Source organism: Ostrinia nubilalis, chromosome 9, assembly GCF_963855985.1.
Source record: "Ostrinia nubilalis chromosome 9, ilOstNubi1.1, whole genome shotgun sequence".
NCBI lineage: Eukaryota > Metazoa > Arthropoda > Insecta > Lepidoptera > Crambidae > Ostrinia > Ostrinia nubilalis.
Window position 1 is genome coordinate 2,182,865 of NC_087096.1, and position 23,401 is coordinate 2,206,265.

Sequence of the window (23,401 nt, forward strand, 5' to 3'; positions counted from 1 at the left end):
GGGTAACAGAAGTGGTCACTCTTTTTATCAAGTGCACGTACAAGTCTAAGGTTCACGTATACTAAAAGACTTTCGGTTACAACTAAGTTTTAGTTCCGAAACTTAGACCTAAACTATACAGTATCCACCAGATAGGTGCGGCGCATATTTTGGCAATAGGTTAGTACAAAATCAATCAATTATTGACAAAAAATATTTAACTCTTTGGTCGTACTCTTAGAATATCTCTACCGCACATCCATCTAAAAAGACTCCTCTTCAAAAATTCCGATTATACTTTAGTTTGGATTTCGGATGGTTAAATTTTGAAAATGAAATGTACCTTAAATTATTGGTAGATCCACTAGGTACCTGATTCCGCAGATAGGTAATCTAGCTTACCAAATGATTCATCCATTTGTTAGGACATTTTTTAATTATTTGATCAATATCGCACTTGTCCCAATGATTGATGCGAAAAGTTAGAATAGGCCGCGATCCCAACCATAGATTGTAGACTTTTAAATTACATTTTAGGGAGGTTTCCAGCTTTTGTGCATTACTTAATTTACTTTAATACGGCAATTAAAATTCCATGAAAAGGCAGCGGAGAAACTTAAATGACTTAATTTTATTTCATCGTAACTTCGGTTATAAAATAAGGTTTATTGAAATCTTGGTTCAAGTCGCGTTTATGCTCTTGACTATTCCATTTTCTCACAAAAACCGATCATTAACCCTTCAGAAATATTTTCATACGTCCATACATATTTCTGAAGGGTTAATGATCGGTTTTTGTGCGAAAATGTAAATTATTTCTTAATTAATTATAACAAAAGCTTTCTTTTGATAAATCAATTTTAATATTGAATTATACTGTAGATCAAAAAGCTCCAAAATTGTAAAGCTCCAAAATTTTGTATGAAATACTAAGCTGAAATTAATTCTATACTAATAATTTAGTTTTTGGATAACAGGTCCGTCAACTGATCAGTTTAACTGACTGTGAATATCCAGCAATTAATCAGCCACAAACTTCAACGTAATTTTGAGTTTTAATATAAGTAGGTAGTCTTGAACGCACTTTAGGATACGTTTTAGTTTATGCTTATCTAAATCTACGTACCGTAAACGTTATCCCATTGAAAATCTGTCACCATTCAAGTACAATTACAGTTTCCAGTAGCGCCGCGAGCGCAGTTGATCTGAGACTCAATTTGCGCGGGCCTCGACACTTGCGCCTCAATCCATTAGGTCGCGGATTGCCTCACTGTTTGCAGAGGTACAGGCAAGGTTAATCAGTTAACTCAACTGTTCGTTTTTGTATTTTATAGATTCACTAGCTGTGCCCGCGACTTCGTACGCGAGAAAACCCGTTTTCATTGTTGCTCTGCTCCTATTGATCGTAGCGTGATGTTGTATAGCCTATAGCGTTTCTCGATAAATGGGCTAACTAACACTCAAATAATTTTTCAAATCGGACCAGTAGTTCCGGAGATTAGCGCGTTCAAGTAAACAAACAAACAAACAAACAAACAAACTCTTCAGCTTTATAATATGAGTAGGTATAGATAAAAGTACCTCAATGTCATAGGTTCATTTGATTCAGTCGCATTCATAGATTCTGCTTTGTGATTGGTCTAAATAATTAAAGCCCATAAAATTCCTAAATTTTTACTAATCTAGTTTTTAGCGTCGTTCTGTAATACATACACTGGACAACATATTTGTGTCATTTTAAGAATTGGGTTTGAACTGGTTTATTTTTTCGTAATTTCTAATTATAATTTTTAAAATCAATTAACAGAGCTTGTAGAGGTGTTGTAGTCGCTTGCGCTAACAACCAATTAAATCTACTTTGCAACGAATATTACTCAATAATGATTAACTAATATGACAACATAGTGTTATAAAAATCCTTCTATATTTTACTATCGTAACTGTTCGTAATGAAAGTCCTTAGTAGGTTACATGTACTTCTAACTCCCATATTTGTTTTACTTGAAAAGTACCTAATTTTAGAATAACAGAGGCTGGCTGTTCTACCAGTACTATGGCCGCGATTTCATCTGCGAACCGCGAGATGCTCACCCGATGGTTTGTACGCAAATACATCCAGCTTAATGATGCCGCTGCGGGATCAGCTCTTTGGAACGTATCGCACCGCAATCGCGTTACACTGTTTGCGTAGTGTGAGAGGAATAGTGAGGAAATGTAGAGTTCACAGAATATGCAAAACAGAACCAATTACAACTTTAGTAGATGTCAGTCTTACCAGGCCTGTTCATCTCCGCGAGCTTACATCGAAAACAAAACACGCACGATGGCCCACCTACAGGATACGATTCGACAAGACCTCACATACGAGCGAACATTGACTCACGCACGCGTATTCTTCTGTATGATGGAAGAAAATAAAGAAAATGGTGTACTAAATACTGTGCAGTATTTAACTGCCTAAATAATAATAAAAACACAGAATGTACTTTTTTAAGTTGCCTCAAGACACTGAGAGGTAAATAAGTAGTTAATATTATTCATGATAATTCATGCTAAATCATGTATTTCCTCCGCCATTTTCCGCAGTTTGGCACCTCACGTCACATCATTTTACCGAAGTCAGCCCTATAGCTTCGGCGCAGTGCCGATCACTGACGTTTGTCAACAAAATGGTGCTTGACTCTTGAGACAGGCTAAATTATACCATATTGTTAATGACATTGAGCATATATTTTTTTAAATACCTTCGCGAAGAAAAACTTCTGTACGTAGTACTTATTATTATTCTGTGGTCTTACGCCCGTTTCCTATAGTCAATCCTTGTCCAAATCCGGATTTCAACTGACAAATTGAATTCTATTATTATATTATTTATTCTGTGACTTAGGTTACTTACTAAAACTTTGAATGATTTATTACCTATTTAAGTGTCACGTCCCACTTTCAATTTTCATTTTTCATATTAATTAAACAAGTGCCATATGCGGCACTTCATGTACGATACTAATACTATGTAGTCTAAACATTCTGAAACTGTTTTTTTCACTTATCCATTTTAATTAAACATTTTTCATTTTAAATATACTCGTACTTAATTGCGCTCATTCCATCTCTTTAGTTGCTCATTCCAAACAAACTCCCTTTGCTCGTGTCTATTTCACGAAAAATAAAAGCTCGCAAAAAGTTAAAATAACAACACGCCGGAAGCGTTTAAAGCTCGTTGTACAGGCCAGGGATGTTATGGATATCCGTAACCGTAACCTAAACTTTCGGATATCCGAAATAAAAAAATATCCGAAACCGTAACCGTAACCGATTCAAAAGTTTCGAATAGTGTCGGATGTAGTCAGTTTAAATTGTTTTTTGTATTGCATTATAATATGTAAAGACATACACATACATAGATTACATATATACCTGTATTACATATATACATAGCCTGATTTACCTTTATAATGCCATCTAGTATTATTTTTTATTTTTTTATTACTTTTTATTCGATGTTAAGTGTGTGGCCATGAATGAACCATGTTGGACAGCTATTGCAAATTGCATTCTAAAGCACAGATATCCGTAACCGTAACTGAAACTTTCGGATATCCGAAATAAAAAAATATCCGAAACCGTAACCGAAACCGGTATAATATTATTCCTATATCCGTAACTGTATCCATAACCGAAACTACATAATCCATAACATCCCTAGTACAGACCGCCCAGAGCTCTTAGGGCGTAATGCTCTTAGAGCCTGAAACTAAACAGCTGGGCGGACAAAGACGTCTTAATAACCAATTTATTGCAGATTCTGTTTTAAAGAAGCCTTGGGAATTTAAAAGAAAACAGATCGCGGTTTCAAGTTAAGTACAAAATGGGAACGGTAATTGCACAGTTTATTTGGTTATTAAATTACGTTTCTTTGGAACAAATGCTTGGAATGAACGGCTTGTTGGTTGATAAAATGACTATATGGGTGAATATCAACAAACTCGTTTTTTGCCTAATTCCGGTGGCGAATTTTCATTTCCACTTTCCAAAACTTTTTTGTGACAGAAATAGTACTAAATGACTTGTATTATTCAATGTTAATGTAGAGATCAAAATATTCTTAATACTTCTCGAGTTATGTTAGTTTGAAATTATCGAGAGCCACCGAAATTGTATTTGAGCCACCGGGATTAAAAACCAATCGACCGAAATTGATTTATACAGCGAAATTAGGAATATTATGGACGATTGTCTCAAATTACTTATTTATTTGTAATCAAATAAGTATTATTATCCAGTAATGATGTTTATAAATTGGTAACAATATTCAGGCCCATGATGTGACCCTAGAAAAGCCATGTGTGTCGTAAGAGGCGACTAAGGATTCAAAATACTGGAGGATGGGCTGCAGCATCTTTCCAGGTATTATACTACCATACTGCAACTACTAACCAGCCTGCAAAGCATGGTGATAGCGACAAAAACCCTCCATAGAGAACAAATCCAAAACTTTTTGACTCTAGTCGCCGGCAGCCCCGTTGTTCTAAACTCATCACAAAGACATCATGCATGACCCTCAAACCCAGAAACCAACTCTATTCCCGGGAGGGCGACCAACTGCCTCAGGTTGGTGTTAGGTTTATCTTCCATAAGTAAAAATGTTGGTCCAGGCTAGCTAAGTTTCGCACATAGAAGAATGCCGAATAAAAGAAGCCCGACACTTTAGCGAAGATATCTTAGACTTTAGCTTGAGCGAGATTAGAATGCCCTGTTAAAAACAACAAGGTATGTACCAGGAGATGATGAAATCACAACTGAGCTTATGAAATTAGATGGAATGCTAATACTAAAGTCCTCTTAAATACCACCATGTTTAGTGGCCCAGAACCCAAAAAATAAGGCATGGAGGTGGTAATCTGGAATTACATGGACGTCGGCGATGGTCTAGAGTCAGGTGAGGCCTCCTGCTTCGGGCTTTACTGCTTTTTCCTGAAATATGACTGTCTATCGCTATCCGTCATTCAGTATCACAGACAACCTCATTTTCAGAAAGATGTTCTATGTAATGCTGCGTCAAATTATGCAGAAGACTGATACTATATTCAGTCATTATTCTTGACCTTTTTGTACTATAAGAAAACCTTCTTCGATTAGGTCGAGACCTAGGCTGTGCTACAGTCTATTTAATGGCGCCAAATTGACTGTTGACACATGCAATTTCTGAAGTACTTGTATGATAACCTCATCATATCAGCCCGCCTCCAAGATCAGAACTCGAAACTTATCTGGTTGCTACGAGAATTAAGACATGGAGACACCATAATCTCTTAAAGTCTTCACAACCTCCCACTTAGAGCTTCAAGCTTCTGAGCTAGAGCGAGCTCAGTATTAAGACAACTTCGATTCACTGACGATATTGTAGTTATGGCTGAGACCTTAGTAGACCTAGGTACAATGCTCCAGAGCCAATAAGACCAATTTTGGCAATAGATTCGCCACCGAAGCCACCGAAACTGCGCCACCGGAATTAAAAAACTGTTACAAAATTCAAATTATAAAGAAAACTATAATTCTGATCAATAATTTCTGTATGTAGATACAACAAAATACCAAACTTTAATCATGTAAAAGAATCGTTTAGCATCTAAGTAAGTAGCTTTCACTCATACACTTGACAGCGGAATTGAAAAATTTTGTAATCCTGTGCCACTGATACAAATATTTACGTGTCTACTGGAAAAACAAAACCACAAGTCGCAAGCACAAAATATAACAGAAGGTAAACTCATGTATGTACCTCGCTTTGCATACCTCTCTCGCTCGCACGCTCGGCCGTCGCGCTAGGGTTGTCTTGTCATGTGTTGCATTTATTTCGTTATGATAGAAAAATGTTACTCTTAATACTATGCAAGAAAGACAATAACAGATATCCACGTATACTTATTTATATTTAGTACGTTATTATAGTAATAGTTTGCAAACAAATACACGAGAAGGAAGTAGTATTTAGTTGAGTGGTTGACACTATTATCCAACTAATATTATAAATGCGAAAGTTTGGATGTCTGGATGTCTGGATGTTTGTTGCTCTTTCACGCAAAAACTACTGAACGGATTTTGATGTCATGTAACTTTACAGTATTATTGTTTATAACCCTGAATAACATATAGGCTATAATTTATGACGATCTGTGACAAACTAAATTTCACGCGGGTGAAGCCGCGGGCAAAAGCTAGTTATCCAATAATTCCTAAAACCTCTCTAAAATAATTCGATATTCCTAATAATTGAGTTGGCTTTCAATTTCAATTGAAATTCAAATAAATAACTTACTTACCTCCCCGAATCAAATGGTAATTTAAAAAATGAAAATTCGGTATTTAATGATGAGTTTAAAGCAACCAAATACCGAACAATTATAATACGACTTTTTCTGTTCACTCATTTTCGTCAATTTCGCAAAACAAAATAATATCACAGGCGGTTGACCGGCGCGTGACTCAAGCGAACCACAGCGAACGTGTGGCGAACGTCTGTCGCGCTCGCGCCACGTCGCGCTCGCATTCGTCCAAGACAGTCTTGCTAGAGCGGTGTCTATGTGTGCGTGGCTCGAGCGCGTTTAGTATGGAGTTTGTCTTCTGTTATATTTTGTGTCGCAAGTCTTTATAGCCCGATCAGGAGGACACGGCTGAGTGATGCAGGGAAGAACAACTCTACGTCTCTCAAAGCTTCTTTGGAGAAGTAAGAGAGTGTCAAAATTGAGCCACTGTAATTGCTTTTTTTCGTGGGACAATTTTGAAAGGCTATTTAAAACACTTAAATTATGAAATATGACATTTCTTTCATATCATTTGGAAGACTTATTTAATGTATTTTATGACTATATTATTCTTAAATTACTAGAATCCCCGAGAAAGAAGGAATAACACAATTTTTGAGTAGAAATGGAGTCAGGACACGCCACCGCTATTAGATTTTGTGTCTTTGAAAATTTTTTCAGCACATAAAATAACTACCTATTGTCCTGAAGACTTTGCTATCGTGTAAAACGCTATTTAAACTATATACAGAAAATTCATTGCTCTAGTTACATTTCTCCCATCGATTCTCAGCTCCGCCGCGTAAAAAACGTGCTTGGGATATTCACCCATATAACAAGATTAAAACTTTCGCGTTCCATTTCAACTAAAATAGAAAGACACGGGTCTTAACGCGACATTTATGAATGAGTTACATTATGTACTCACGGCTGGACGTTTCAGCTGCTATGCTGCAGTCTGCTTGTGACCACAGCACAGTCACGTTAATACCCGTGTCTTTCTATTTTAGTAAGAATGACTACAATTACCTAACCTGACCTTAAAAAGGATTTTAATGTATTAACAACATTTAACAAACATGTTTAAAAATACCCGTTATAAAATTTTCATTTCCAGCTTCATACAACTTAGATTCCGTCGGCCATTTCTAATACCCTTGTTTTCCTTTTTCTTTTTTTTATCAAGAAATGCATGCAGTTGCGTACCCACTAGCCGCGAATTTCAAGAAAAGTGGGATATAATATCTCTAAAACCTAAAGATAACGAATTACTAGCCAATAAGATGTCAAATGCGCGTGTACTTTGGTAGCAGTGATACGAGTATGTTTAAGTTTCTGATTTATAGTATAACTAGCTTTCCACCCGCGGCTTCGCTTGCGCGTGATTTTGTCTGTCACAAAAAAACTTTGTCGCGCGCGTCCCTGTTCCAAAAACCGGTATAGAAACTATCCTATGTCCTTTCCCGGCATTGAAACTCTATGCCAAATTTAATTAAAATCGGTTCAGTGGTTTAGGCGTGAAAGTGACACAGACAGACAGACAGAGTTACCTTCGCATAATTTATGATATTAGTAAGGATTGTTATAGAAAAACTTGAATTTGCTCTCACTTTTGCCTTCCTTCCTTTATTTCTTTTAAACAAGATTTTTCCAAACTGCAAATAATAATGTTTATTTATTGATTTCTTCAAATCGCACAATAGAAAGTGTGGAATGAATTCTTTAATACATTAATTGGACATCTCACTAGAGCGTATCTAATGGATTACGAAATCGAAAACGGCTAAAAAAATTCGTTCGTTCGGTCGTTCGTTTCAGCCGAAAGACGTCCACTGCTGGACAAAGGCCTCCTCCAAGGATTTCCACAAAGACCGGTCCTGCGCCGCTTGCATCCAGGTACCTCCCGCGACCTTCACCAGATCGTCGGTCCACCTAGTGGGAGGCCTGCCCACGCTACGTCTTCCGGCTGAAAAACTTATAAAAATTAAATTAAAAAGAGACTGACAAAGGTGATAGAGTTTCTTGCACTTACTTCATCTCAGCACTGGTCTATTTATTGTCCCAAAGCAGTGGCTGGGTTTAAATTATTGATGGCACGTGAAAAGCATTATTTTATTAGAAGCATATTATTTTGTAGAAAATACTTAAAAAAGCAAAGAAAAGGTGTCGGTTAGAAAATCTTTCATAAAAGAGGATTTAAGACACTATTTAAATCAAATATGTAATTGCTTCTTTATAAAATAAAAAAAAAATATCAAAAGTATATGACCTATTTTTATGAAACAAAACGTACTAAAAAACTAAGCATTTTAATGTCGTTTGTTTCAGCCGAATGACGTCCACTGTTGGACGAAGGCCAAGGCCCACTTTTATTTATTTTATATGCCAATTAAACAAAAAGCTTGAATTAATTTAGTCCCTAACTTATAAAGCTTAAAAAAATCCTGAATTTTGTTACCATAGGGGTCACTTAAAAATTAGGGATTGATGATGAAAACGGGCATTAGTCAGGTACTTTTGAAGATATTAAAGATTTTCTAACTGACCCTTTTTTTTTGCGGTCCAGTGTATGTAATATTCCGCTGATAGTGAGCCCACACCTAGTTTCTCGCATCTGGTGCTGTGAAAACAATTAAATTCATTGCGCTGATGCCGGGCGGGTGTGCTGGAGTAGAAATACCGCGCTTCGAGTTCAATTCTCGCTTTACCAGGTTACTGTCTCCGATTTCAGATATTATTTAACGTGATTTGTATTGCCTGTAGTTCTGTTTTAGTTAAAATTAGGTAGCCAACTGATAACTTTGTATGAGAAGCTTTTATTGCGACTTCTGTTTGATAGTTTATCTTTCAGTGCCACTTCCGAAAAATTCAGACGTTCGGATTTTTTTTTATGCTTAACAAGGCAGGTATTTGACCGCAATCGCACCTGGTGTTCTTATCTTCTTATCTTATTTTTAGGGCCGCGCATGGGCGCAGTGCACGTCGACCCATTGGGATCTTTTGTGCTTCCCTATACCTTTATCCCCCCTCATCCGCAAAGATCCTATCCATATAGTGGATCAAGTGCTTGGGTGAGAAGGACCTATATTCTTCTGGTGTCGGATAAGCCGACCCCAGGAGACCCATTCTAGTTCTAGCTAGCGCGTCACATTCGCAGAGTAGGTGTTTCATGGACTCCGCATGTTCTCCACATGCTCGACAGCTGTCATCCGTAGTTAGGCCCATTTTGTGGAGCATGTGGTTTGTAGTGTAGTGTCCTGTTAGCGCACCCGTGATTACTCGGGCTTGCCTTCTGTTTCCATTGAGTATGAGCTTTTCCCATGATCTTGTGTTTCCAACTAGGAATAGTTTGGAGTGGCTCATACCGTTGGAGCTTTCCCATTCAGCTCTGTGCTTCCTGGATATATATTGCCTCATGGCCATGTGTACAGTGCTTATAGATAAGGGCACTATCGGCTCTGGCCCAATAGGTGCCGCCTCTGACCCTTGTCTCGCTAGACTGTCGGCTCTCTCATTGCCTTCGATTCCAGTATGTCCAGGTACCCACATGAGGGTCACCCTGTTGTGCCTTCCAAGTTTATTCAGTGCCAAGATTGCCTCCAAAACGAGTCTGGATCCAACCCTCACTGAGGCAATGGCTTTGAGTGCTGCCTGACTGTCACTTAATATGTAAATGTCACGCTTTTTATGCGCCTGTTCTATATTCCTTACTGCGCACATGATTATAGCATAGGTTTCAGCTTGAAACACTGTTGCAAACCTCCCTAAGCTTTCACTGTGCTCAGATTGTTTGGAGTAGACGCCCGCTCCTGTTCCTGAGTTCATCTTGGAGCCGTCAGTATACCAGATCAGGCTGTCTTGTTGACGTTTTGGTCCTCTTTTCCAGTCTTCCCTTGTTGGTATAGACACTTTAAAATCCTTGCTAAACATGTACCTAGGCTGCATTGTATCACAACCCATGTCCATTATTGCATCTAATTGAGGATCGCTCCCCATCCTTGTGTGCTTGGTGCAAGGTTTGGATGTACTCCAAAGTCCCGCCCCCTTCAGTCTGTGCAGCGCCTTCCTTGCATCTACTTCTAGCGCCAAGTGCAGTGGGGGCAATCCCAGAATAATTTCCAATGCTGCAGTTGGCGTAGTTCTAAACGCACTCGTTATTGCTAGGCATGCAGTTCTTTGCAATTTGCCCAGTGCCGTTCTGCACGTCTGTAACCTAATTCTAGGCCACCAGACAATGCTGCCATAAAGTATTATTGGTCTCACCATAGTTATATAGATCCACCTCATCACTCTGGGACTAAGTCCCCATGCCTTCCCGTATGCACCACGACACATTCCCATCACTCTCATAGCCTTAGCTATGACCGTATCTTGGTGTTTACGCCATGTAAGTTCCTTATCTAGGATTACCCCTAGATATTTCACTTCATTGGTCCAGGTTATTTGCTTACCATAAAGGTAGAGATGTCCTAGCCCTGTTGTATTTCTCATTTTTGTAAATGCAATAGCATTCGTTTTTCCCGGATTCACCGAGAGGTGGTTTTTATCACACCACTCTTCCAGTGTGTTGAGGGCTCTTTGCATGATGTCTGTCACAATAGTTGGGAACTTGCCCCTTACCATAATTACCAAATCATCTGCATATCCAACCGTGTAGAGTGGTCCTTTGTTTAGTTTCACAAGTAGTGAGTCCACGACCAGGCTCCATAGCAAGGGTGAGAGTACCCCCCCTTGCGGGCAGCCCTTGACAGTCCTTACACTCATGCACTCTCCTTGCAGTTCTGATTGAATAATCCTGCCTTTAAGCATACAGTCTATCCACCGGCATAGAGGTAGTGGTACCCCGTGGTCAGAAGCAGCAGCTCCTATAGAGCAGAAGGTAGTGCGGTCAAATGCCCCCTCTATGTCGACAAATGTCCCAACAGTAACCTCCCTACTCTCAAGAGCCGCCTCCGCCCTGCCGGTTACATAGTGTAGCGCAGTTTCTGTAGATTTCCCTGCCTGGTATGCACATTGAAGCTCATGTAGAGGAAATCTTTTTAGTGATCCTTGTCTTATGTACTTATCTACAAGTTTTTCAAGCGATTTGAGAAGAAAAGATTGTAGACTTATTGGCCTATATGCCTTAGGGTCGTTGTAATCCGGTCTACCTGGTTTAGGTATAAAGATCACTTTGACTTCTCTCCATACCTTAGGTATGTATCCAAATGCTATGCAGGCCTTGTATAACCTGCATAGATGAGGAGTCAGAATGGAGATTCCTTGCTGCAAGAGAATTGGGTAGATCGAATCTGGGCCTGGTGCCTTGTATGGTTCAAAGCTCCCGATTGCCCATCTCACCTTAGTCTCATCCACTACTCTCCTAGCCGTAACCCAGTCGAGCTTGTTTGTTGTTCTATTTTGTTCCTCCACGCTGATTGGATCTTGATCATCGTTTAGGACCTGTGATTCAGGAAAGTGCGTTGCTATCATTGTTTTCAACGTATCTTTGCCTGCTTCCGTATATCCCCCCCTCTCACTCCATACTGTAGTGAGTGGGTTCGCTTTGGTTGTTGACATGGCCTTTGTGAGTCTCATGCCCTCGGGAACTGAGTTGATCATCTCACAATGATCCCTCCATGCCTTCCTCTTTGCCTTTCGCACCGCTTTGCTATACTCCGTCAGTGCTCTTCTATACTCGGTAAAGTCATTCCTAGCTCTTGCTATATTGAATGCCTTTCTTGTCTCCCTTCGTAAGAGGGCTATTTCCTTGGTCCACCATGGAAGTTTCTTCGATCCCGCCTCGCGTTCCGGGCAGTTATCCCTCCAGGCAGTCTTCAAGGCATTGGTAATTCGATCAGCGTCAAACTCTATTTCAAGCACAGAGTTGAGTTTGCATTTTGGTTCACTAAGTTCCGTCCTTAGGTCCCGTTTGAAGTCTTCCCAATCAGTGTTCCTGGGATTCCTTCTTTTAATTGCGTCTTTTCTTATAGGAGCATTATACTTAAAGCATATATAGTTATGGTCAGACAATGATATCTCGTCCGAAACATACCAGTTAGTGATTTTCCGGACTGCCTTCTTACATGCAAGCGTCAGGTCAATCACCTCTGCCCTCCGGGCATTGAAGAATGTAGGTTTGTTACCCTTGTTAATAATATGTGTTTCAGAACTCACCAGAAAATCCAGTAACCTCTCTCCTCTGGCGTTGTTGTTTGAGCTGCCCCACACAACGTGATGAGCATTCGCATCGCAGCCAATGATGGTTTCCAGATCTTCTTGGTTGCCGTGTTGTATCAGATCCTGCATTTGCCTTGACACAGGATCTGCCTTTTCATATGGGAGATATGCCGATGCCACTATCACTCCTCGCAAATCCCCCTCCCTTTGGATCTTCACTGCTGTGAGATCCCTGTAAGAAAACCTGGATAGAGGAATCGCACTTATCCCATTTCTGACATAAATGCAAGTCCTCGTATCATTAGTAGAACAATTATATATTAATATTCCACCTGTGCCGCCGAGTCCTTTCACCTCACCTTTGTACAGGTAGGGCTCTTGGATTAAGGCGATATCATATCTTTTGACCTTGAGCTCTCGTGCCATGATGGCAGTCGCCGCTTTGCAGTGATGCAGATTAATTTGTACGCACCTTAAACCCCCGAAGAGAGCTGCAGACGTCAAATTCTGTCCCCGAGCTCGGTCTCCTCATCCGCGGAGATATCATACTCCAGCGGCGAGGACCGTCCCAGGTCCAGGTCAGCTATGGCTTCCAGTGAGCCTATGGATGCGGGAGACGGAGCGGCAGCAGGTTCATCTACCACCAGCTCCTCCCCCGCACCCCCAGTCCCTCCGGATAGCCCTTCACTGGCACTAGGTCCCGCTATTGGTTCCAAGGCCTGCTCCTCTGTCCGCGGGCAGTCTTCCGGCACCGCCACCGCATCCCCTCGCTGTTCAGCCGTCACACTGGCACTGACCGGTTCATCCCCACGCCTTACATCGTACTCGAGGAGCTTGAAGATGCTCCGGTCAATCCCAGTGTTCAGGATGTACTGGCGGTCTTTGATGTACGCCGCAGAGGCCTCGTCCATCAGGACGATTCTCCTGACCGTCATCCCCTCTACAGTGGAGCCAACAATGCTCCAGTTCGAGGTCTTCAGGCTCGGATGCAACCTCTGCAGCAACCTCATGACCCGCCCTGTGTCCTGCCTCGTGACGTTCCTGGATTTCCAGGCCATCTTCACCGGCTTTGGGAGGTTCTTAGCCTCTACCACCCTAAGCTCCACACCATTGACGGCAGTGCCATCAAGTGTGCGAAGCCACTTCATTGAGCTCTCCCCCTCACACCTGAAGAGAATCGCTCCTGACTTCAGGTTTCCCATGCTGACGACGGGGATGGGATCCGGCGTGATCTCCAGTTTATCAAAAATGATACCCTGAAGCGCCAGATACTCCTCCTCGCCTAGCCAGGTCCCTGGAAAGTCCTTAGCGGTGATCGCCATCTTATAGATGTTCAGAGCCGCGGCATAGGACTGAGTTTCCTCAGTCTTAGCACGCTTGGCGCTGACCAACACTTGGCTCTCTCCGCTGATTTCCCTCGCCCTTTTAGTCCGGTCTGCCGTTGAGGTGGCGTCCTCAGCTTGTTGCCTCCGCAACTCAGCCTTCACCCTCCTCTGGCATCCCGACCGCTTTTTGCGCCTCCTTCTCCCCTGCAGATCGCCGCCCTCCGCTGCATTAAGCGCAGTGCCACTGGTGTTACCCTGCGGCCCTAGCGCCTCACGCACATCAGGCAGTCGCTGCTCGGGTGGTGCACTGTATGGAGCCACACTGCCAGAGCCGCCCCCCTGGTTCAGGCCGCCTTCGCTTCGCACAACGAGACCCCGTGGGTTCTCGGCGCTCCGCTTAGGTGCCCGCCCCATGTGGGGAGCATTCCCCGACGGTGCCACCCCACTCCCTGCACCTGGTGCGCCCTCCACTTCACCTTTCGGTGCCTTTATCCCTTTCGGGACCTTTGGCCCTCCCAATTTGGTCTGGCCCCTGCTGCCTCCTGCAGCTCCTCCAACACGCAATTGCTTGCCCCCCCCAGAATACGTAGGGCAGCCTGAGCGATGCTCAGGGAGGGATTCTCCAGCCTTGCTGGTACCCTCCTGGGGTAAATCAATTTTTGCCTTTGCGCTCATGTTGGTTATTGGGGATATTTTTGAAACCCGTGATGCCTCCCCTAGCACCACTGCCACACTTTTTGCTCAGATTTTCCATCGCATGGCTTGTGGTAGCCGGTAAAACCTGGTGTTAAGTGAGATGCAGTCTAGGACGGTACTTATCTACCCTCTAAGTGCCAAATCACTCTCGTCTTGAAAAAGCCCGGATTCTAGTGTTCGAGAAAGACAGCAGCAGGCAGGAATTTATACTCTATTAATTTTTTAATTTAATCTTTTAATTTTATATTAATTTAGTCCATAAGACGAACTTAATGCCATGAGACATTATTTGCCACTTGTCTGTATAATATAATAATGAGTATTTTTGTATAGCTATACATTTTGATATTATAAAAAGTAAAAAAAAAATTATTTAAATGACAGACAACTGAAAAAAATTTGCAATTTAATTATCGGTGACAGAAACCCAATAAACAAGATTGAGCAGAATGGAAGAGCATCGGATATTGTGGCCGGCGCGGATCGCCGCGGGATCACTCTACGTCCAATATTAACTCTACTTCTATTTGCTAGCCTCTTTTAAACTGATACGATATGTATAGAGTTATATGTAGGTAGCTGGATGAAAAAAGCGAAATATCACGCTTTGTATCGTTTTAGAAGAGGCTTACGTACAAAGTATCATCATCATCATTTCAGCCACAGGACGTCCACTGCTGAACATAGGCCTCCCCCAATGATTTCCACATCGCCCGGTTGGTAGCCTGCTACTTTTTTACGTCCAAAGTCTACTTTGTAATGAAAGTTTGCGATGAGCTTTGTGCACATTTTTGTAATATTGAGAAACTTTAAACAAAATTCGCTAACTTAAAGTCCATTGGATCCTTACATCTATTCTAAAGTAAATCAGAAAACTAGAGCAAACTCAGTTTTCTCCATGAAGTTAATTATTTCACAAATACGGCCATCTAGCGTTTCCTTGCTGAACTAGCAGTGAAAGGTAAAACGAGTCGCGGCAAACTTGAGCCTACAGCATTCACTTTTCCAAGTATTAGTTACGTGTAAGTTCTCATAGATGGCGCTGCATGTCCTAGTACTTTGAAATGACCGAGGTTTTCTTCAATTCCATCAAGTATGAACACCAGCCTACTCCTAATAACGAAGACTAGTACAGTAAAATCAGTGAAATGAATATGAGTAGTGTACATTAGGTATTTAAACTTAAAACCATCTTAGACCCTAAAGGGTGTGAAAAGACTGGTCTAGACTGGTCATAAGTGCCAATTGTGGTCTAAACTGAATAAATATTTTTGATTTTGATTGACTGTTCCCTGTATACTGTACTACAGATTTACTTTTTACTGAGTTCCAATGATGTTTTCGGGGCTGTTCCCAGTAAAGTCTATCTTTTCTTTTTTTTTATTAAGACTTCAATACATTGGTTGGTTCCAAAGAAATTTCCTCAGCCCTGCGTTGAAGCGTGCCTCGAATGCTAAGTCGTGAACCCGTCATATTTACCCAACAATGGCGGTTCCACGAACGTTGCTTTCGGTTCGACTCCCGGGAAAGTGACAATGGCTCGTTCAAGGAAAACGTGGATTGGCAATTGTTTGGATGTTTACAGTTATTGTTATGTTAGATTCTTGTAAATTGCTGAATATAAATCGTAATTTTAACTTTACTAATTAATTATTAGGATTTATTTTACACTACGATCGCGTATAATTTGTTTTTCTCTAATTTTCAATTATTTGATATAAGGGCATTTCTACGGGGACGACCGATCGACCTACTGGGGTGAAAAAAGTACCTTTAAAATTGAAGTACGGACTTGAAAAAAATCACACGTATTTATAGAACTCTTGACTTGATGGAGAGCATATTTAGAAGACCGCCAGGTTTTACATCTCGCCTTGAAAAAATCCGAAAGTTCAAAAACGGGCGAAATTTGGCTTAAAATGGAGTGTCCGGTTTCCAGAATTTACTCGTTTTTGCTTCATAACTTTTGAAATAATAACTTCCCCATTATGAAACCCACATTCACAGAACAAGGGATAGTTAATAAAGCTATATAAATGAGTTTCTTTTTTGCAAGTCCTTGGGTTTTAATACAGTAACACATTTAAATTTTGTCCGACGTGTATGCCTCAATTCCGTGATTTTTACTTTTGTGCTCCTATATCACTAACAACGCACAATACGAACACCTACGCCTGATTCCCATAAACTAGCAGTTGCACTCGAGTGGTCGAGCAGTATAAAAGAGGGATCAGTCGCTTTGAGGAGCATTTTTCAGAGGTTTGAAATCACTCAGAATTTTTGGTCACTGGTCATTTCTCAAACCGGTGTGCGATATTAATAATGTTCATGAAGTATTTAATGAGATTACTGCTGAATTAATTAAGTATTTAACTGATATCTGCCATTACGTTTGGTAGAAATCGTTGTAATTTATAATATTTTCGAGTAATTTGATGAAATGTGATTTTTCCTCAATTCCGTGGATCTCAATTCCGCGGAATATGGGGCATCGAATTGAGAAAACACGTACACCGAATTGATATTAAATGAAAATAGATACTTTTATTGTGCTATAAATTGTTTGTGTAACTTAAAATAATAATGAAATCAATAGAGCATAATAATAGGGTGAACTACCAATCATTGAACCGTACCAGTCATTGGACAGAAGACAATAAAACTAATTTTTTGAGGTTTCATTAAAAAAAATACACTGCTATTGCTATCTTATTAAAATAATTCTTCCAGGTTCTTCCCTCGACCTTCACCTGCTCGTTGGTCTACCTAGTGGGGGCCTGCTCACTGGTCCGTGGTTTTCACTCGACAACTTTTCAGTCCCTACAGACATTATCTGTACGAGCTATGTGCCCCGCCCACTGCTACTTGATTTATGCAATTTTACGGGCTGTGCCGGTCACTTTGGTTCTCTTGCCGATATTCACATTTCTGATTCTTATTAGGCTCATAGTAAGCGACCAAGTTTCACATCCATACATTATCACTGGCAACACACACTGGTAGAAGACTTTTGTCTTAAGACGTTGCGGTATATCAGACGTAATAGCGAAGCTTCCCGATCGATGCTTAGCTGAGTTGAATTCAGCGATAGACCTCTTTCTCAAATTTGGACCTAACTATCTGGACTCTTGTCCCAGGTATACACAATTGTCAACAACTTCGAGTGTAGTCTCCAACCTTCAGAGGAGTGGGTGCAACACGGACATTTGACATGATTCTTGTCTTGTCCATGTTCATTTTGAGACCCACTTGTTGAAAGGCTCTACGGAGGCCATGACTCCAATATCATCCCCGATATCGCAACTCCTTGGTCTTCTGTATAATCTGCCGTAGCGTACCTGTGTGTGTACCATAATACTAAAGCCTTTTCGGAAACAAGCTTGTTCGGAAGACTGGAAGTCGTCAAGTCTGCGAGCGAGATGATTCGTAAGGACTCTCGAAAACAGCTTGTAAACACGCCTCATAAGTAAGATGAGTCTATAATGCTATCACCACACTTCTGTGCCATGCCGGAGGCGTTTTTTCTTCGAGAATGACGGAATTGAACTGCTTCTGTAGAGCCTTTAGTACCGGCGAAGCTCAGCTATAATGCCGTAACACCTGGTGCCTTGTTGTATTTCAGCTATTTGAGTGCCATTTTAATCGTGTACAAACTGACGTCCGATATAATATCTTCGGTATAGTGTCAGGTCAATCTAGCTCTTGGGTTTTGCAATATTTGTTTTATGTTTAAGGTTAAGAATAAATAAACAAAGAGACCCTGTGTTATGTCTTTATTTGTTTTATTTAAATAACATTAAAATAATATATAAAAATTAAGAATTTATTATAGTTCCTTATTAAAAAATTAATCATATTGATTAGGATTTTTGTTTTATTCCATTGGTATTTCAGACACATAAACCTAAAATGAACCATCTAACTAATAGACCAGCAATCAGATATCAAAACGTTTAAAGTATTTATTATATTAATTATTGAAATACATTAGGTATTTCTTCATAATGTCATCAATTCTAAGTTTGCGGAGCGATTTTTATATTTGGAGATTCATTTCTCAATTCCGTGATTCATTTTCTCAATTCGGTGCTCTCTCAATTCGATGCTTAACATTTCTCATAAACCACTTAACAATATTTAGTGACAATGCTATTTTTACATTCAGAATGGAGTAACATTTATTTTTTTGTATTGAAACTACTTAAAAAACTAAATATAAATCTTAGCACCGAATTGAGAAAAAATACACCGTACAGTAGAAATGCCCATAAATACTACGAATAATTACATGGTAAAAATCATGATTTAATATAAGGTTGATCTGTTGACGACTGTTGCTTTAATAAAGTTGTAGGTACCGATCTACGATACGTTTAAAAGCTTTGCTCCTTAATATTATGCAAATCCATTAACAATTAACCAAATAAGCCTTGAAACTACCTAATTTGTTTCACAGTACATTAGGCTTTACCATAGACTAAAGAATATTTAGACACAAAAAAAGTTACCTCGGAAAAAATAAGTAAGTTTTTTTTTAACAATATTTACAGATTTTAACCTTTATTTTTTGAGTTTTATCTAGTTCTTGTAAATAAGACCCAGTATTAAATGTCTACCTAATTTTACACAATAGCTAAAATGTTTAGAGTGCCTTCGTACCGCCTCTGTTCAACAGAAATAATCTACAATTCTAATGGTGAATGATTTTTTTCAAATCGTTTGAATAGTTTCGGAGCCTATTCAAGACGAACAAACAAATCTTTCCTGTTTATAATATTAGCGTACATAAATTATTAGGGCTGTATTGCCCTTAGAGTTACATTGAATTGGAAAATATGTTTTTCTTTTTCTTTTTCACATTTGCCTACTTTAACCTGTTTTAAATAAACAAAGATTATGTCGAGTCACCTCTACTCTTTATTAACACTATCTGCATTAATGTTTTGCCAGCAAACAGTCGTACAGACAGGCCAATTCTTTTGTTGGTTCCGAACCAGTCGCTTCCCATGCCGATTGCGATCGGTTGTTGGGACTCCTCACCTTGTATGAACACACTAATATTGTCTACTTGGAAATAACTGGACTTCTGAGTGACTTAGGAACTGCAGCCATTAAGCAGTACGTCAAACACTAGCTGAACTACCATCGACCTTCTGTTCCTAAAAACCATCTGTTTGTAAAAAGAAATATTTTGAGTTGTAGATAATATCTAGGTCTGCGATATGTTTGCTTTACCTTGGCTGGAGGGTTCACTAATTATTATTGTACTCGCATGTACACAGCTTCATCATAATAATCATTATCATCATCATCATTTCAGCCATAGGACGTCCACTGCTGAACATAAGCCTCCCCCAATGCTTTCCACGTTGATCGATTGTGCACAGCTTACGAGTACTAAAAATTTAAGTGAATTCTTAGTTTTATTCTTTACAATAAAAAGCGTTTTGGCTAATTCCATCGCCATTTTTAAGTGCTATGTATTTATGACCAATGTATCACAAATTGAGCTAAATCGGCCGAAATCCTGAAACCGTATTTAATGGGAAAATGTATTAAAATTCATAACAAACTCCTACTACAAACTCCACCACAGTATAAGTCTCGAATAATAATTCAAAATCCATCTGCAACGAAACCATCTGCAGTGATAATGGCAACCTGAATCCAAAAAGGAAGGAACAAGCCAAGGAATTGATTGAATCTGCGCACACCCACCTTATACCGAGCCGCGAGCACCACGAGCGCGACGGAATGGCGCGAGCGCAACGGGACCGCGTGATTGGGCCGGTGCGTGTACGCTACTATTTGTTTTCGATCGTTGGTGAGCAAACTCGAATGTAACTCTCCTCGATGGAGTCTTCCAGTAACTTGGCCCACTTTTGGCTTGGTCCACGGTCCAAGTCGCTGGATTGGGTTTTCAAATGTTTTTTTTTTATCCACAACGAGGAAGCGCTTGGCCTGTATCTCACTTGATGGTAAGTGACGATCAGGCCGAAGGTGGAAGCGAGCTTCACCCGGAATCCTCAACCACGGAGGAACTGGCTATGTTACCTCTAACATTGTTGTTATGGCGACAGACTTAGGTAAGATGGTGGTAGCTAGCCAGGCGGACTTAGAACAAGCCCTACCACCAACCAAACCAAACAGAAAAATCTGCCCCCACTGGGAATCGAACCAGGGACCTCTGCGTCTGAAGAAGGTGGTCTTACCACTAGACCACAGAGGCGGTTAAATGTTATTTCTTCCAGCAACTGGGCCCACTCTAAGATTCTAGAGCCACTGGAAGACTCACTCAATAAGTCAGGAAAATCTTAACACTCCATAGATTATTCTTGTTTACCTATAATTCTGTAGAAAATACACATCACATAATATTCCAAATTAGACGTGATATTATTACAACAGTGTGTAGTGTTTACCTACACATTTTGTTTAAATAAGTTAAATATCGACTTCGATGTATCGACTTAGGGTCGATAAAGTTTTCATCTGATATTGGTTCTGTCGATTTTGACGACAAATGTTATGTGCTCATTGTCCAAAATGGTTAGTCATCTAGCCCTACTGAAGATACATTTTATCGACTATGGATTGATCGTTATCGAAATCTAACCCTTATTGGTTCGATTTCGATAACTTGATACATTTTGAATAAAATTTTACATTGATTTAAAATAAAGAACGAGTATCACATAAGTGAGAACAAAGTGAGTACCTACCACTAGTACAGCACACAGTAGCAATCGAACGCGAAATCAATGGAGTATAAACCTCGCTGCCTCCGCGGTAACCGCATACAGATTTGAGAAATGCCCGGTATTTCTACTGGTATTGTGCTACTGTTGGATTGAAGCTGCTTTTGCTAACTTTTGACTTTGAATTTTCATTTTGTTACTATAAAATAAGTTGGTTTGACAAGAGACAAATTAATGTAAAAAACCTTTGGAAAACTCTCTTTGGTGAGAGTCACTTTCGCCCGTATTCACAAACCATGCTTGCTTAAGTGAAGCAGAAAATCAAACGCACAGCGTTGAATAGAGCTCTGTGATTGGTTCGTGTGTCACTCTGTGCGTCCACGCGCACTGTGAGACCTCATAGTAATGTTTGTGAATACGGGCGTTTATGCATTAAATGTACCAATCCTACCCATTATGTATGCCCAGAACTAGTTAGGCTTCAGATTTGTATTTAATTTGGTATATTTACAGTTTTTTATAGGCACCGCAAGAGAACTTTTGTGCCATTTGATTTTGCTCGTTTTACGATGCATTACACATAAAATTAATATTTTGGTTTATTTCTCTTTTTTATTTACATAAACCATTAGTTATTATTTATATTAAATTGATTATAATAATACTTACGTTTCAATGGCAAGTGTTGCAAATCTGCCACAATGTAAGGGAGATAGATTCGATTCAAAGTGTTTGCTGTATCAAGTGTCTGTATCAAGTTTGATTGTGGATTGAGAAAACCATTTTCTGGATTCGTTCAGATAGTTGAGGAAACGATGTTGGCAAAGATTTGAATTGGATGTTATACGAAACGCCTCGGGCAAATAATCATCTGATACTTCGCAATGATTCGAAAATTGCTACTCGTATTTCTAGACTATGTAATTTGGTGTGAAACTAGCTTAGAGGCAGGCCTAAAGCCTAATTGGAAGTACATAGAAAAATAATTAATTTCTTCTTCCAATACTTATACTTTAATAATAATACTTTTTTAGATATGTAGTATAAAAACATTGCAAAAAAATATTAGATCATTAAATTAGCTTTCAGCTGGTAGATTCTTGATTCTTCTTTATTTTTATTTAGGGTTCCGTACCTTATGAAGATTGCGAATGGGACCCTATTACTTTTCCTTTCGTCTTCGTCGTCCATTCTTAGAAATCTAATATTGCGAGTATAATTCACGATGTTTCTTTTTTATTTTATTTAAACAAACGTACTTTGTTAAAAGAAAACTCAAAGCTGACTGACGAAATCAAAAAAAGTCTTAGTGAAAAATTTAAAAAATCAGTTTACAATAACACCTCCATTCATAGACCACCGATACCGAATCGATATCGCTGGAGCCAGAATACCATCGGCAACCGGCGGCCAAGTTCATGCGCGGCCAGTTTAGTTAGTCGCGACCGCGCTGCGCAAGCGCACGCCGACCAAAAGACATCAACGCGTCAGTGCAGTGTATGTGATACGAACTGTCAGTTTTTATTATTTTTCACGTGTTTTGTGTTGTGGGAATGGAGTTTTGAGTTGTGTCAGCGGATAAAGGTACGTTTTAGTGTGATTTTTTTATTTTGGATTATTTTTGTTGGATTTTTTTCAAATATAGAGCACACTTTATCGTGCGAGCCACCGGTAGTTCTTATTATATTTTTATTAGCTTTTGCCCGCGGCTTCACCCGCGTTAAATTTAGTTTGTCACATATCGTCATAAATTATAACCTATATGTTATTCTGGGCTATAAACAATAATAGTGTAAAGTTTCGTCACAATCCGTTCAGTAGTTTTTGCGTGAAAGAATAAAAAACATCCATCCAGACATCCAAACTTTTGCATTTATAATATTAGTAGGATTAAAGTACTATCTTGATTTTGATATTTTGAATCTACGTGAGAATCGTATTTCAAAATAATATTGAAATTGCTTTTTTGATTATTATAATTAATTTCCATAATGGAAATCCAATGTGTGATTATATTAGCAAGTCGCTGCACTCTAAAACTTCTGGGTTCTATTTACGAGTCCATCATTACATTAGCACTTATCTAAGAACGGGCAAAAACCCACGATGTAACTTATGAAAATATGGAGAAAATGCCGGTAATTACCGAGTTTCACTAACATCCGATCGGCTGTGGGATAAGCAACAAGTTTCAGCCTGTTCTAGTTGGGATAATATTGTATCTAGACTTGTTTGCTTG

At 39.7% G+C, this 23,401-nt stretch overlaps 1 protein-coding gene across 4 annotated transcripts in view; it reads left to right on the forward strand.

Annotated features, from left to right (window-relative positions):
* The window catches only part of LOC135074369 (uncharacterized), a 186,818-nt gene that overhangs the window by 31,664 nt on the left and 131,753 nt on the right, over positions 1-23,401 (forward strand). The window contains exon 1 of one of the 4 annotated variants that reach the window (XM_063968636.1): positions 22,611-22,746. The exons of the other annotated variants lie outside the window; for them this stretch is intronic. The gene's annotated coding sequence lies outside the window, so the exon portion shown is untranslated. Of the gene's footprint in view, positions 1-22,610; positions 22,747-23,401 lie in introns of those variants that run through there. 4 annotated transcript variants of the gene reach the window in all.